This window comes from Protopterus annectens, chromosome 10.part0 (genome assembly GCF_019279795.1).
Source record: "Protopterus annectens isolate FY-2018-M chromosome 10.part0, PAN1.0, whole genome shotgun sequence".
In the NCBI taxonomy this organism is placed as follows: Eukaryota; Metazoa; Chordata; order Ceratodontiformes; family Protopteridae; genus Protopterus; species Protopterus annectens.
In genome coordinates, this window is record NC_056744.1 from 86,411,038 (window position 1) to 86,426,254 (window position 15,217).

The window sequence follows — 15,217 nt, forward strand, 5'->3', positions numbered from 1 at the left end:
TCCTTGATGTAATCCCATCTCCACCTTAAAATCATCTGTCTCTCCCACCACAGACCTCACCACTGTTACACTACCCTCATACATATCCTGTACCACTCCTACATACTTCTCTGCCACTCCAGACTTCCTCATACAATACCACAACTCCTCTCTAGGCACCCTGTCATATGCTTTCTCTAAGTCGACAAAGACACAATGCAACTCCTTCTGACCTTCTCTGTACTTCTCCAGCAACACTCTCAGAGCAAACATCGCATCTGTTGTGCGCTTTCCTGGCATTAAACCATACTGCTGATTGCTAATCATCACCTCCCTTCTTAACCCAGTTTCCACTACTCTTTCCCATAACTTCATGCTGTGACTGATCAGTTTTATGCCTCTGTAGTTAGTACACCTCTACACATCACCCTTATTCTTAAAAATCGGTACCAAAACACTTTTTATCCACTCCTCAGGCATCCTCTCACTTTCCAGGATTTCATTAAACAATCTGGTTAAAAGCTCCACTGCCATTTCTCCTAAACACCTCCATGCTTCCACAGGTTTGTCATCTGGACCAACAGCCTTTCCATTCTTCATCCTCTTCATAGCTGTCCTTACTTCCTCCTTGCTAATCCATTGCACTTCCTGATTCACTATCCCCACATCATCCAACCTTCTCTCTCTCTCACATTCTCTTCATTCATCCACCCCTCAAAGTACTCTTTCCATCTGCTCAACACTCTCTCTTCACTTGTGAGTATGTTTCCCTCATTATCCTTTATCACCCTTACCTGCTGCACATCTTTCTCAGCTTGGTCCATCTGTCTAGCCAGGTTCTTTTCTCCATCCTTAGTGTCCAACCTTTCATACAAATCTCTATACTCCTTATCCTTAGCCTTTGCCACCTCTCTCTTTGCCATGCACCTCATCTCCTTATACTCCTGTCTACTTTCTTCATCTCTCTGACAATCCCACTTCTTCTTCACCAACCTCTTTCTCTGTATAGTCTCCTGTACTTCCTCGTTCCACCACCAGGTCTCCTTGTCCTCCTTCCTCTGTCCAGATGTCACACCAAGTATCTTTTTAGCTGTCTCCCTTACTATCTCTGCTGTAGTTACCCAGCTATTCGGTAACACTTCACTGCCACTCAGTGCCTGTCTTAACTCTTCCCTGAACTCCATCTCAGAATCACCCTTTTTCAATTTCCACCACTTGATCCTTGGTGCTGCCCTCACACTCCTCCTCCTTTTCTTGATCACCAACATCATCCTACAAACCCCCATCCTATGCTGCCTAACTACCCTTTCCCCTGTCACAACTTTACAGTCTCCAATCACCTTCAAACTGGCCTTCCTACATAAGATATAATCCACCTGTGTGCACCTTCCTCCACTCGTGTATGTCACCCTATGCTCCTCCCTCTTGTTAAAATATGTACTCACCACAGCCATATTCATCCTTTTTGCAAAATCCACTACCATCTGACCTTCTGCATTCCTCTCCTTAACATCATACCTACCCATCACTTCCTCAAACCCTCTGTTCCCTTTACCAACATGCCCATTGAAATCTGCTGCAGTCACCACTCTCTCACCCTTGGGTAGTCTCATCACCACTTCATCTAACTCGCGCCAACATTTTTCTGACTCATCCATCATACACCCAACTTGCGGAGCATATGCATTAACACCATTCATCATTATACCATCAATTTCCAGCTTCATAAACATCATTCTGTCCGACACTCTTTCACCTCCAAAACACTCTTCGCATACTGTTCCTTTAGGATAACCCCTACCCCATTTCTCCTCCCATCCACATCATGATAGAACAATTTGAACCCACCTCCGATACACCCACCCTTACTCCCCTTCCATCTGGTCTCTTGCACGCACAATATATCATCCTTCCTTCTGTTCATCATATCAGCTAGCTTTCTCCCTATACCAGTCATACTGCCAACATTCAAACTTCTTACCCTCACTATCACACTCCTAACCTTTCTCCTCACTTCCTGCCTTTGGGCATGCCTTCCCCCTCTTCTTCTCCTTCGGTCAGCAGTAGCCCAATTTCTGCCAGCACCCTGTTGGCTAACAGTACTGGTGGCGGTCGTTGTTTACTCAGGCCTCGACTGATCTGGTATGGAAATCTGTATTGTTGTCCACATATATCATTTGGCAAATGTTTTACGCCGGATGCCCTTCCTGACGCAACCCTCCCCATTTATCCGGGCTTGGGACCGGCACGAAGAAATGCACTGGCTTGTGCATCCCCATTGGCAGGGTTCACCTCCTAACTTCCACCTGTAAGTATAAAATCAGCACACTACTTTTCACTCCCATTTCTGACTGACTACTAAATGTCACTGCCCTCACAACTGCTGACTTCCCTTTTTGTTTCTACAGCACCGGACTTTAATCTCACTCAGAGAACATTGACTCATGTTGATTGATCCTTCCAATTTGTCTACCCTCTTTACAAAATCGGTTTATGTGACACATAGACTAATCTTCTCAATTGCTTATACTAAATCTTGGCTACTAATATTCAAGTTGTTACACACGTTCTAATTAGAAGTAGTGGGACTGTTAACTATGTTTCCCTCGCTAACCTGTTTAGTTGGCAGACAGACAGACTCTCTCTTTCCCCTACACATTTGCCTTCGCTTTTGCTATCAGTCTAGGTGGCAGACAGACTGATCCACTCTTTTCTCATCACTATTTGTCTCTTTGATTAGGCTTGGATGTACATTAATTATTTGCTCCCTCTTCCTTATCGACTGTGTCCTTTTGTCTAAGCAAACATTACCCTAGTGCTCTACCACAAGCTAATTTACTTGTTTTCATCTTCAACTCTAACAAACTAATTAACAACATGACAGACTAATCCAACCCTCTCTTGCCTTCTCACTCCTACACTCTTTTCTGCAGTTCTATAGTGCATGCAGTTACCTTTTCCTTACCGAAAATCCTCCACTCTGCGACCAGCAATGCTTAACTTAAGAGTTTCCATCACTTGTTGCTCCACTATTGCCTTCCTAACAGTCTCACTCTACCATGGTGATAACCTACCTACAGAACCACCCACTCCTATAAAACTACCACATATTAACCAGTAACCATATCCTCATACCAGTATCTTTCCCCCTATTTCACCATTGTAAACAGTTCACCTGTATCACTAGGAAGCAGTTTATTATGCACATCCACATATTACAGGAAACACTCCTCACTGCTCCTGTCAAAAAGTACCTAGCATTGTGGTACTGCTGCCTAAAACTTTTAAATCAGGGGACATCCATGTCAACCTAGACCTGCAACAATCTTTAGCCCATCCCCATAGCAACACTAGTTAGCAACAACATATAACACATATTTCAGCCAATCCCAACCCTTATTCAGTTATCATCCAACACCAGAAACAAAAACCTTAAGGTAGCTTGCATTAATACCTGCAGTGTTTCTTACAGATCCCCACCATATCCTAGCCATAACTGAAACCTGTTTGAACGATAATCACTATCCTTTCTCCTTGCAGTCTTTCAAATCATAACATCTTGTATCTAGACCTGGATCAAGAGCATGCGATGGAGTTAGGATATTAATCAAACAAAACTCATTCCTGCAAATTCCCTGCAAATCACACCATTTTCCAATGTCAGTTAAACTAATGATAAAGCACTGAACTGGATAACAGCCAATCTAACATTAAGGACACCATACTCTGACTATTATTGCAGACCAGTTACCATAATGGTTAAGGTCTTTGCCTCCCATGCACAAGGTACAAAGTTCAATCCTGGCCTTCAGCCAATACCTCTTTGTTGTTTGCATGTTCTCTCTGTGTTTCTGTGGAGTTCTTCCCACCTCCAAAAAACATATTGAGTATTTCCATCTTACATTCACCAGTCAATGGAGCAGTGGACAACAGCATAAATTCTACATGGTGCCTTACAGGGTTAAGAATTCTGTAGACCAATCGCTTTCGACATTTACTGTGGTGCACAGCATCCAAGACCGGCCTTTGGTCAACTGGTGCCGTAAGCAAAAGGTCTCCACAGCACCCCCAACACCACCTTGTGCTCCCATCCTGGTCTACCATCACCATCCAGATTACTGGAAAAGCACTTCTACTGGAGCGGAGCCCTAGGGGACCACCTAGTTGGCCTATGCCTAAGGCCAGCTATGACGGCATCCTCAAGATAAGAGAACATGGATCACAGATTGCACATTTTGGCAGGGATGGCCACTCGATGGTGTAAAATATGGCTCTAGGAGATTTATTCATGTTGACTTATGTTAGCAAATGGGCATGGGTATTTGCCGGTGATAACTGGGTTGAGAACTTGGCCTATTCTGACCTACACCAGGGACCCACACTGATGTGAAGAGTGTATGAAACCCTATCAGCCAGTGTGTGCCTGTCATAAAGCCCAGCAGCCCTGGGGTCAATAAGCTACTGGCCAGCCAGTGTCAGTTTCCCCAGCCTGGTTTACCTGGAATAGCTTTGTTGAGCAAAAGCTGGACATAAAACCAATCAACCTGCCAAACATGAACTAAGAATTGCTACACTCATTGAAGGTTCACTGACAGGATGGAGCTTGGAAGTGAATGACATGATGGTACAGAAGAGGCTGGATATCCTAAGTATCGAAGAGACAAGATGGAAGGGCAGTGCAACAAAGCCACTTGGCTTGGGATCCAGAGTTTAGTACTCAGGAGGAGAACAGGCTGGAAATGGTGTGGGAATTGTGGTAAGAGAGGCTTCAGAAGGCAGTGAGGGATATCATCAGAATTAGTGACAGACTCATGGCAATCAGACTTCAGCCTAATGACTGGACAGTGTTCATAATCTCAGCCTAGGCCTCACAGCAGGTTGTGATAGCTAGGTAAAGAGTACATTCAGACAGCAGTTGCAGGACCTACTAGATAAAGCAAGACAACATGAATTGATGTGGATAATGGGTGACTTGAATGCACGTATTGGGACAGACAGAACAGGATATGAGGACTGCCTGAATCCACATGGGTGAGGCAACAGGAATAAAGAGAGACAGGTCATTCTAGACTTCTGTCTGGGAAATGGCTTGACAGTAGCCAACACATGGTTCAGAAAGAGAGGGAGACTCACAAGACCACATACAAGAGTGGCCAACATGCAACTCATGTAGACTTTCTCCTAGTAAGGAAAGGGCACTGGGGTAGACTCAATGATTGCAAAGTCACCCCCAGTGAAACAGTCATTCCAAACCATAAACCACTGGTTGCCCCAATCAGATACAAGCAGTGGTCAGAAAAGGCTCAAAGGTCAACAGAGACCAGGCTGAAGACCTGGAAGTTGTCTGTAGAGAAAGTACAAAAGTTCAAGGAATTACTCATGGCTGTAGCACCCCAAGATGGGGAGGAAATAGGTTGAGTTGAAGAAGAATGTCAGTGCCCATGTATGATGACTATAGAGTAGGTATGTGGCTGAGGCAGGTGTGGAAATAAGGTACATAAGGTAAGTTGGTGGTGGAATGCAGACATCCAGGAAGTCATCAAATGAAAGAAGGAGTGCAGGAAAAAGTGGGAGATAAAAAAGAAAGACCAGGCTAGGAAGGAATACTGGTTGGTTAACAAAGAGGCTAAAAAAGGAGTTGCAGTAGCAAAGAAGAGGCCGTCAGAGGTACAGTTAAGACAGTGGTAATGGCAGCAAATTGGGGAAATCGAAAGAAGCTGAGAACTGAGATAGAAGGTAAGAGAGTGGAACAGGTTAACAGCTTCAAGTATCTGGGAGGGATGGTTGAGAAGAAGGGAAGTCTGAATGAAGAGGTTAAAGCTAGAATCAGAGGGGCCGCAGCCAACTGGCATACAGCGTCAGGTGTAGTGTATGGCAGAAGAATGCTAAAGAAGCTGAAAAGTGACGTATACAAAACAGTGGTGTGACCAGTACAACTGTTTGGTATTGAAACTTGGGTAGTAAAGGCTGAGCAAAGGAGGAAACTAGAGGTGATGGAAATGAAGTGCCTGAGACGGGTGGTAGGATGCACACTGTGGGACAGACAAAAGAAATGAGGGCATAAGAGCAGAAGCCAAATTAGCTCCAATAGCAGAGAAAGATCAAAGAGAACAGATTATGGTGGTTTGGTCACATGTGCAGAAAATCAGAAGACTGTCTGGTGAGGAAGATTTGGGACAGACAGGAAGAAGGTAAGAGGAAGCGAAGATGTCCAGCAAAGAGATGGATCAGTTGTGTGAGAGAAGATCTACAACAGTCAGGCATGAGCATTGAAGAAGGCAGGAGTGTGGCATTGAATCAAAAGAGACGGCAACAGTTAAAACGACACCCCGACCCCATATAGAAAATGGGGTTGATGATGATGATGATGATGTTGATTATCTGCATTTATCTGCATTCCCCCTCCTTCCTCTATCAGCATTACAAAGGATACCCTGTTAGATTTATTCCCTAATGGCTGCTCAAAGAACTTCATTACACTTGGGGACCCTAACCACATTAGCAACCCTAACCACATTAGCAACCCTAACTGCATTAGCAACCCTAACCACATTAGCAACCCTAACCGCATTAGCAACCCTAACCGCATTAGCAACCCTAACCGCATTAGCAACCCTAACCACATTAGCAACCCTAACCGCATTAGCAACCCTAACCACATTAGCAACCCTAACCGCATTAGCAACCCTAACCGCATTAGCAACCCTAACCACATTAGCAACCCTAACCGCATTAGCAACCCTAACCGCATTAGCGACCCTAACTGCATTAGCAACCCTAACCGCATTAGCAACCCTAACCACATTAGCAACCCTAACCGCTTTAGCAACCCTAACCGCATTAGCAACCCTAACCGCATTAGCAACCCTAACCGCATTAGCAACCCTAACTGCATTAGCAACCCTAACCGCATTAGCAACCCTAACCACATTAGCAATGGCTCTGAAGGAATCCAGCTAAATAAGTTATTAGTCTAGCATTCCAACATGGTCTGCAACAACTAGTGAGGGAACTTACCAGGCACAACGTGCATACAGGGAATTATACATCAATCAACCTTGTCATTACAGGAATGGATAAATATTGCACAAGTATTAACATCTTACCCAATTTTCTTAGTGACCTCTGCCCAGTAATGCCTTGCTGGTATGTCAAGGCAATAGTGCACAAACCCCAAGGAGTTACAGTTTGGTCTTTCCCTAAACGAAAATTAAATGGACTTGATCAGCAACTGGGTTTGCTTAACTGATTCCCCTCTGCATTTCATTGAAGACCTAATTTATCAAAAAACGTACTAATATCTAAAATGACACCTTCCTCACTACACAGAAAAGACCTAGATGACAGAAAATGCCCCTGGATCTCACCTGACAACATCAGTCTCAATACGCATAGAGACAAGACCTGGACAGACAGGAAACAAAACTCACCACATGACTTACTACACCAGATGTAGCTTTCTCTAAGAAAGTAAACCAGAATAGTAACCAACTATGCCAAAAGCCCTGTTTTTAAGGGAGAGGCAAACAAGCATCACTAGAAATCCAAAACATTTTTGGAAGAAAATAATGCCCCTCATTACTTGCCCTTCTTGCCCCCACCCCAATAACAATCAACAATATCACTGCTGATGAATATAAAAACCTCATTTCCTCTATCCTAGTCATCACTTCCACCTTCTCCCACTTGCAAATCACACTCCCTCAGATTACAGCATACCTATAGTTTGTATCCCTTAGCAGGCTGCACATCTCCTTTCTACACCTCAGAGGTCTCCAAAAAGAAAACTGCTAAAAAACTTTAGACTCTCCAATTCTAACAACAATTCCCTTCATCCTACCTTCCTTAAGAGAACTGCTGAAAAAAATGCCACACCCCTTACCTTTATTTTCAATCTATACTAACTACAGAAAATAGTTCTCCCAATTTTAAAGCCCACCATCATCCCTTCCCTAAATGTATCTCCCCCAAAACCCAAAGGGATTTCAGACCAGTCTTCAATCTATACCCTCTGGCCAAAGTATTTGAAAAAAATGTTATACAAACAAATGCTTAAGCACATCAATATCTATGGACTCCAGTAACACAAGAAGTCTGGTTTCATAAATGCATTTACACCACTACAGAACTTCTCTCAGCAACAGGCGCAGTCTACAGTAAAATCAACAGTGGCCTCATTGCAGCTGCCACATTTGTTGATATGACATTTGAAGCACCAGAAACTGTAAACCACAGATTATTCACCACCAAACTGCAAACATTTAACTTTGGTTATAATACAATAAAATGGCTCCAAACCTCTCTTGAAAGTAGAGCACTTCAGTTCCATAACAACCAACCTTCGACAAACGGCCCCGACAGTATAAGCAACCCACAGAGATCGGTTTTAAGGTCCTTCCTGTATTCATTATTTATTAATGACCTTACAGAAGACTTTCCACCATTGAATGTTTCTTTGTATGCTGATGACACATTACTGCCAGAATCACACAGACTCCCTCTACCCTACAAAAGCAACTCCAGTAGTCCTTCTCCGGCCTTTACACATTGGCATAGAATAACAATCTCCTCACTGACCATAAAAAGACCAATGTGGTGTTCTTCTGTACCCCTCACAAACTGTCACAACTACCACACTTTACAATAACTGATGACCCAACAATAATATTCCTACTGTATCAGACTGCAAATACTTTGGCCTTACACACTAAAAAATAGTCAAGTAAACATTAATTCCTTGAGTACCACCCCCCACACACACACACAAACACACTTCAAAACAGCCATAGGAGAGCATGACTGGACCCTACCCTTTAGAAAAAAACTCCCTCCAGAGATAAAAGGCCAAGATTCTCTCCAAAGGTTAAGTTATGGATGCTGAACATTTCCGCTGTGAAAGAGCATGTAGCTGCTTCATAGATAATGGTTAGCAAGCTTCTCAGACCAGAGTCCATGCTACACTATACTTAGGACTATGTTTGTTTTCCTGAGGTAAAACCATTGTTTTAATCTGCTGTATACAATATGTCTCTTTAATTTATATCTTATAACTATCCTGGTTAAGTTCCTTTGATCCTGGAGTGAAAGCACAAAAACAAAACACTATTAAAAGTTTCCTGTGACATCTGTGCAGCATTTTTTTGTTTTATACAGTTTATTAGTACATCGCTTCATGGATTTTATTTACTAATCTGTTGTACATAATGTGTCTCTTTAATTTATATCATATAGTGTATAAAATGTATATCACGTATATATTCTCTATAAAGCTGATCTCTCTCCAGTCAATAATTAAATGAAGTCAAGCATCACATCACTTTTTGGACAAAACTAACTTAAACTATGCTACCATATGTCAAGGTTATTTGGTTTCTCCTAGTTCTGTGTCAATACAAATTCCTTATCTATAGTAAATACTTCTTATTAGATGTTTTGTTGTCATTTTACCTCAATATGCTTTTATCTCATTAGGCTTATTATACTCAAATTGTTTTATTGTATTCAAAATATACATTTTGAAGAATTTTATAAATGATATTTTACATTGAAATTTCTGTATTTATGTTCTGTACGACCAGGTTATGGTTGGAAAGGGTCTTTGGACTAGCTTAATCACATGGTCAACAAATTACAAATAAATAAAAATACTGTTACCTTAGAATTTAAGGACAGTAAAGGGAAGTTGTAGGTTACTCTGAAAATAAAGGAAAGACAGATAGTATTTACTAACAAAGCATGTTTGTAAAGTTATAAGACTGTTGGTAGTGGATGGACGTAGCTGTCAATCTCCTACCTCCAGAATCAGAGACAAATCCAGAAATAATCAGGGACAATTAAAGACAATTGTTAAATATTAGTACTATTAATTTGTGAAGCTGACATAATAAGATAATATAAATTACCATGTATTTTCTGAAGTAAAAAAAGTCTATAGTTTATTATTGTCAGTAAGTATAATCAAGCATCTGTTCTCCCAGACTTTACAGATTTAGAAGAGACTTGCCAGAGTAAAATTATGAGCCAAAATTAGGGGCATCCGTGAAAATCAATGATAGTTGTGAGGTATGAAAGCTTCAGGATTGCAAGATCAAGAAAAAAGACAAAATGTTAAAATGAAAGATGAGCGTTAATGTGGGGAAGAAGAAAACATATTGTGGAAACATTTACTTTACTATAACTGTAGGAGTGCTTCTTTTTGTATCTGTAATCAATTAGAAGCAAAATTGTAGTACTTTTGAATTGGTAATATTATCTAAGCCCAGTAAAAATGCAGGCTGGTATTCATAGACAGCTCACCACTCAACAAAATATAATGTAGAAAAGCTGTGATGTTAAAGGACAAGGTGATTCAGAGACACAAGGAGCACATCCACATCCAGTGTGTAGTGAATGCAAATTACTGCATAATGATATGGAAATGTGGCTCCTGTTATGCATGAGAGACAGTGAGTATGCCATCAAATATGGCAGAATAATTCAGAAATGTATAAAGCAGGCACTGTATACCTAGGCAATTACCTGTTATGAATGCTAGGAATTGTTGGTCTACTGGACACTATTGTTTGTGATAGCAGCAGCTATAATGGAGCAGCACATATAAGAGGCCACTCTGGAAGCCAGTGCCTGTGATGTGGCAACTTGAGGTGTTCCATTCCCATGCAGATAGCACAGTCAATGCCTAACGTAACACCTTTTGGCTGAGCAGCAGATTGTGTACACCTTCTATGTGAATGGGAATACTGTAGAAGAGTTTGTTGAATGGGGTCACCCATGTGCAGACTCAAGGGGGATGCCTGGACAGCCCATCTTACCTTCTGAGCAACAAGAACCTCTGAGCTTTCAGTGACTTACAGGTGACATGTCAGAAACTTCACAGATGCCACTGTCACATATCCTATTCAAGGGAGGAGCATATATGGTTCCCAGTGGCAGCAGAGGAGGTAATCATCACCCTGTAGGTTTGTTACAGCACACTGCTCATTTTTCAGAGGTTCTGTAACCCTCTGATAGCACACACATTTCGTACAAAACCCCGTCAACAAGAAGGAATTCCACTCCCTCAACGTCCAGGTGGTTTGCAGAGTTGATGGTATCATCCATAATGTCTCTGTTCATCACCCAGATAAGATTCTCATATCTGGCACATGTCTGACCTATACCAGTGTTTTATCTGGGATAACATTTAACAGGGTCATCTACTCGATAAATTAATTTGTAGGCAAGTACAGAGCCCGGAGAATGTACTTGTCATGCAATCAGGTAGCAGACTGCATGTAATGATGTGACACTGTGAGTTGGAGGGAATGTTGGAAATGCACCTCACTCCCCCAACCCAGGGCAGAAATGGCATACAATAATGCACATAAAGAGACACAGAACATAGTGGAATGTGTTTTTGGTTAACTTAAATGATGCTTCTGCCTTGATGCATCCATTGGGGTACTACAGTATTTACTTGACACCTGCAGCTAGATAATTGTAGTTTGCACTATATGGCACCACATGGTTGTGTAGAAACAGCTTAAGCAGTAGGGAAACATCCCAGTAGGGCCACCATACTTGTTGGAGCATCACATGAGGAACACGGCAACCAGTCAAAGAAGAACAGGCTGCATCGAGGCACTTTCAAAAAGGCATCATCTGGTCCACAACTATAGACCATGACTTAGTCAACACAAACAACATGGAGCATGCTTTTACACTTCCAGGTTATATATTTCATTGCATGGAATGGCTATGTTGTGCATCAGATATTACCTTACACACACAGGTGGGAGATGGGCAAGCCACAGTCATCATCATTTGTATAGCTGGGGTGTCATCATGACACATGACAACAGTGCTACAATATTGCCCAGGGTAATTGAAGATGGATGCAGTAGCCACAGGGAGTCAGAGATCACAACTTTTAGTGATTGGGTGGAATTTCTGTGTAGGGAACATTGGTGATGTGCATTGTTCTGGTGGATGGCCCCTGGGCTAGATGAAGTCCAATTTCAGGGACAATGTAGAGCTACAAGAATGTGCAGGTGCTTCCGACCCACATGACGGCCATGAGTAGATGTGGTACTCTACCAGCTCTTCTGCCCACAGAGGTATTGATTATGTAGAACTGAAGGAGTAAGAACATACAGCCTGGTGAGGTGTCCAGAAGTACATCCTGAGGAACCGTGGTGGTTATGGACATGAGACTGTCCATTACCAGATGTGGTGGCCTCTGTGACTAGAGCCAACAGTGAAGCTGACCCAGGAATAGTCTTTGTTACCTGGATAAGTCTGGCATATGCTGACCATTTCTCATTTGTATACGTCTATAGCCATGGACAGCAGGACATGCAGAGGCAGGTTAGAAGATGGTTGACATCTGTGTCATGGATGCACCAGTCAATGCAATATTAGCTGCTAGTGTTCCAAGCAACATCTGTTGTTCCCTTTCCTTCTATGGCATGTCCCAAATACCCCAGCTAATTACAATACAGACAGCACCCCCCTAAGAGTAGACCCAGTGGTACATGATCTGGATACTCAGGTTGACAGTAATCTGAACTTCAACCACCATTTGCCCAGAGTGGTGTGAAAGTCAAGAAAACTCTCAAAAGGTACCTTAGTACATATGGATTTGCCTCTATAATCATCCCACATGAACTCACCTCTTTCTCTACCACTATCCTCTCTAGTCCCCCCTTCCCTACTACCATAACTCACATAACTGCTCTGTATTGTACAATTACCCTCTGAAGATAACCTAGTGTGTTATGTAAATTCATCCAAATGTTTTGTTGTATATTTCTTTGCTATTTTTTTCTTCCATGTTATAATGCCTCTTACTATATTGTACTGTGGAGCTTTATCTACATTTGCTTAACTGTTTTATTGTAAATTTTTCACTGTAGTCATCTTCAGTTTTGTAAATTTTCTTGCTTACTTGTACTGTGGAGCTTTTCTCCCCGGGCCTCCACTGAAAATGGGCTTTTGCTCAGATGGACTATCCTGGTTAACAAATAAATAAATAGACCTTCTATGTGGCACAACTCATAAGTAAAGGCATAGTATCCAGATCAAAGAACATTATAATTTCATTGTACTTGACCCTTATCAGTCCAATAATTGAGTATAATGCACCTGTTTGCATATACCTCACTAGACATCTGCAACAGCTGGAGCGACTCCAGATGTTTCTCACCAGGAAGACACAGGGGATGAAAAATAAATCCTATGTAGAAAGCTCTATTACTGTATTTTGTCTCCTACAAACTATTAAAGGGTGATCTGTGTCTAGCCTGCAGGGCAGTCTCTGATCTGGCCCTGATGGAATTGTTACGTGGGTCACTCATTCCAGTGATGTTTACCTAGCCTCTGACATAAATAAATCTTGTTGGAGAGATAGATACATCTCTCAAAGACTACCACTTCTCTGGAACAAGCTTCCCGTTTATGTGAAATAAAGCCCTTCCCTGGCCCTCTTCAAGAACAACCAAGCTCAATGGATGAGTAATCATAAATTTACTCCTAGGGTGGTTCATGGGTTCATAGGTTCATAGGTTCATACTAGGCTATCTGCCCAAGGGCATTTATAAGCCTAGCCCATAGTTATGTGGCTTTCGCCACCCCTTTAGTTTGAATAAAAACTATGCCTATCATTTTTCTGTGCCTCTGTCAAGCAGTGACACTGAAGTAATCCCTGGGGTATATCTGCGATCTCCCATCCATTGGTCAAGATTCCTCTTGAACAAGGCCAGCGAGGTGCTCTGCCTCACATGTACCGGGATTTTGTTCCACAGCATAGGGAGTCTCTGGGTGATGAATCTGTCCCTCCAGCACGTTCTATTTATAACCGTGTCAAGGTTTAAGTCTCCGCCCTTGTGGTTCTGAGGGATCTAGATTTTTGAGGTGAAGCATATTCATCAAATCTGGGTTTGACATGGCCTTATATGTCAGGCACAGGTCACCTCTGAGCAAGCGGTATGAGACTGAATAAAGCTGGAGTTCTTTCAGTCGGGCAGCATAAGACATATTTTTGAGACCCTTTATCCTTTTGGTGAGGAACTTTTGGGGCCTTTCAAGCTGCATCAGGTGTCTGGTCAGATACATTCGAGCAGGGCATTGTACTCAATCATAGGTCTAATGAGTGATGAGTACAGGGGACGATGACCTCCCTTGATCTAGATGTGAATCCCTTCATGATCAGGTGGGCGATATAGAAGGTTTTCCTAACTACTTTAGCAACATGAGTGTCAAACGAAAGACTACTGTCAACTTGGGTCCCCAGATCCCTGATGACTTTTTCTGTGCTCAGTGGATTGTCACCTATATGGTAGCTAGGGGTAACCTTGTTTATCCCGAAGGGTATGACTATGCATTTTTTGGCGTTTAACTTCAGGCCATGGCTCTGGCACCAGTTATCCGTTTCTGTGAGGCCCTTCTGGAGGATATCTGTGTCAGATGTGTTTTCGACTATGGCGCCCAGTTTGCAGTCATCTGCAAACTTTGTCAGCCATAACCCTCCTGTGTTTGCTTGTACTTCCCATGACCTTCATGTCACTCATGGACAGAGGCATTCAGTATTAGATACCGTAGCATAGGCATATACCTCTGTGAATTTCATTCACCTAACTATTGAAAATTGGGAAATTTGAGTTAAATGTGGTTAGGCTTGTAAGGGCTCTTGGGCCAGTAGCCTAGTAATCTCTTATGAACCTATGAACCTCTGAATGTTAGACTTCGCTTTATGCAACATCAGTCAGGCTGCCAGTTTATTAAACTGTTTTCATATCTTAGTGGATTTACTTTAGATGGACAGCAACAAGGAACCTGTAAACACCCCGCAGGCCAAGCAGCACACTCAAAATCTCCACAACGGTGTGAGTAGCAGCCATCTGTGCCTGCATTACTGACATGAACAGTCACAATGGTGTGAGTAGCAGCCATCTGTGCCTGCATTACTGACATGAACAGTCACAATGGTGTGAGTAGCAGCCATCTGTGCCTGCATTACTGACATGAACAGTCACAATGGTGTGAGTAGCAGCCATCTGTGCCTGCATTACTGACATGAACAGTCACAATGGTGTGTGTAGCAGCCATCTGTGCCTGCATTACTGACATGAACAGTCAATGATGAATGCCAGATGTTGCACTCAGGTCAGGAACAGAACTGGAGTCACTACGGCACTGCAGACCACCAAACCTCTCCCTTTTGCAGTGTACATGTTTGTCAAAGATAGTGTGTCTCACAGAT

At 42.5% G+C, this 15,217-nt stretch overlaps 1 protein-coding gene across 1 annotated transcript in view; it reads right to left on the reverse strand.

Annotated features, from left to right (window-relative positions):
• Positions 1-15,217, reverse strand: part of LOC122814099 (large neutral amino acids transporter small subunit 4-like) — a 430,411-nt gene that overhangs the window by 282,689 nt on the left and 132,505 nt on the right. The gene's annotated exons all lie outside the window — the stretch shown is intronic.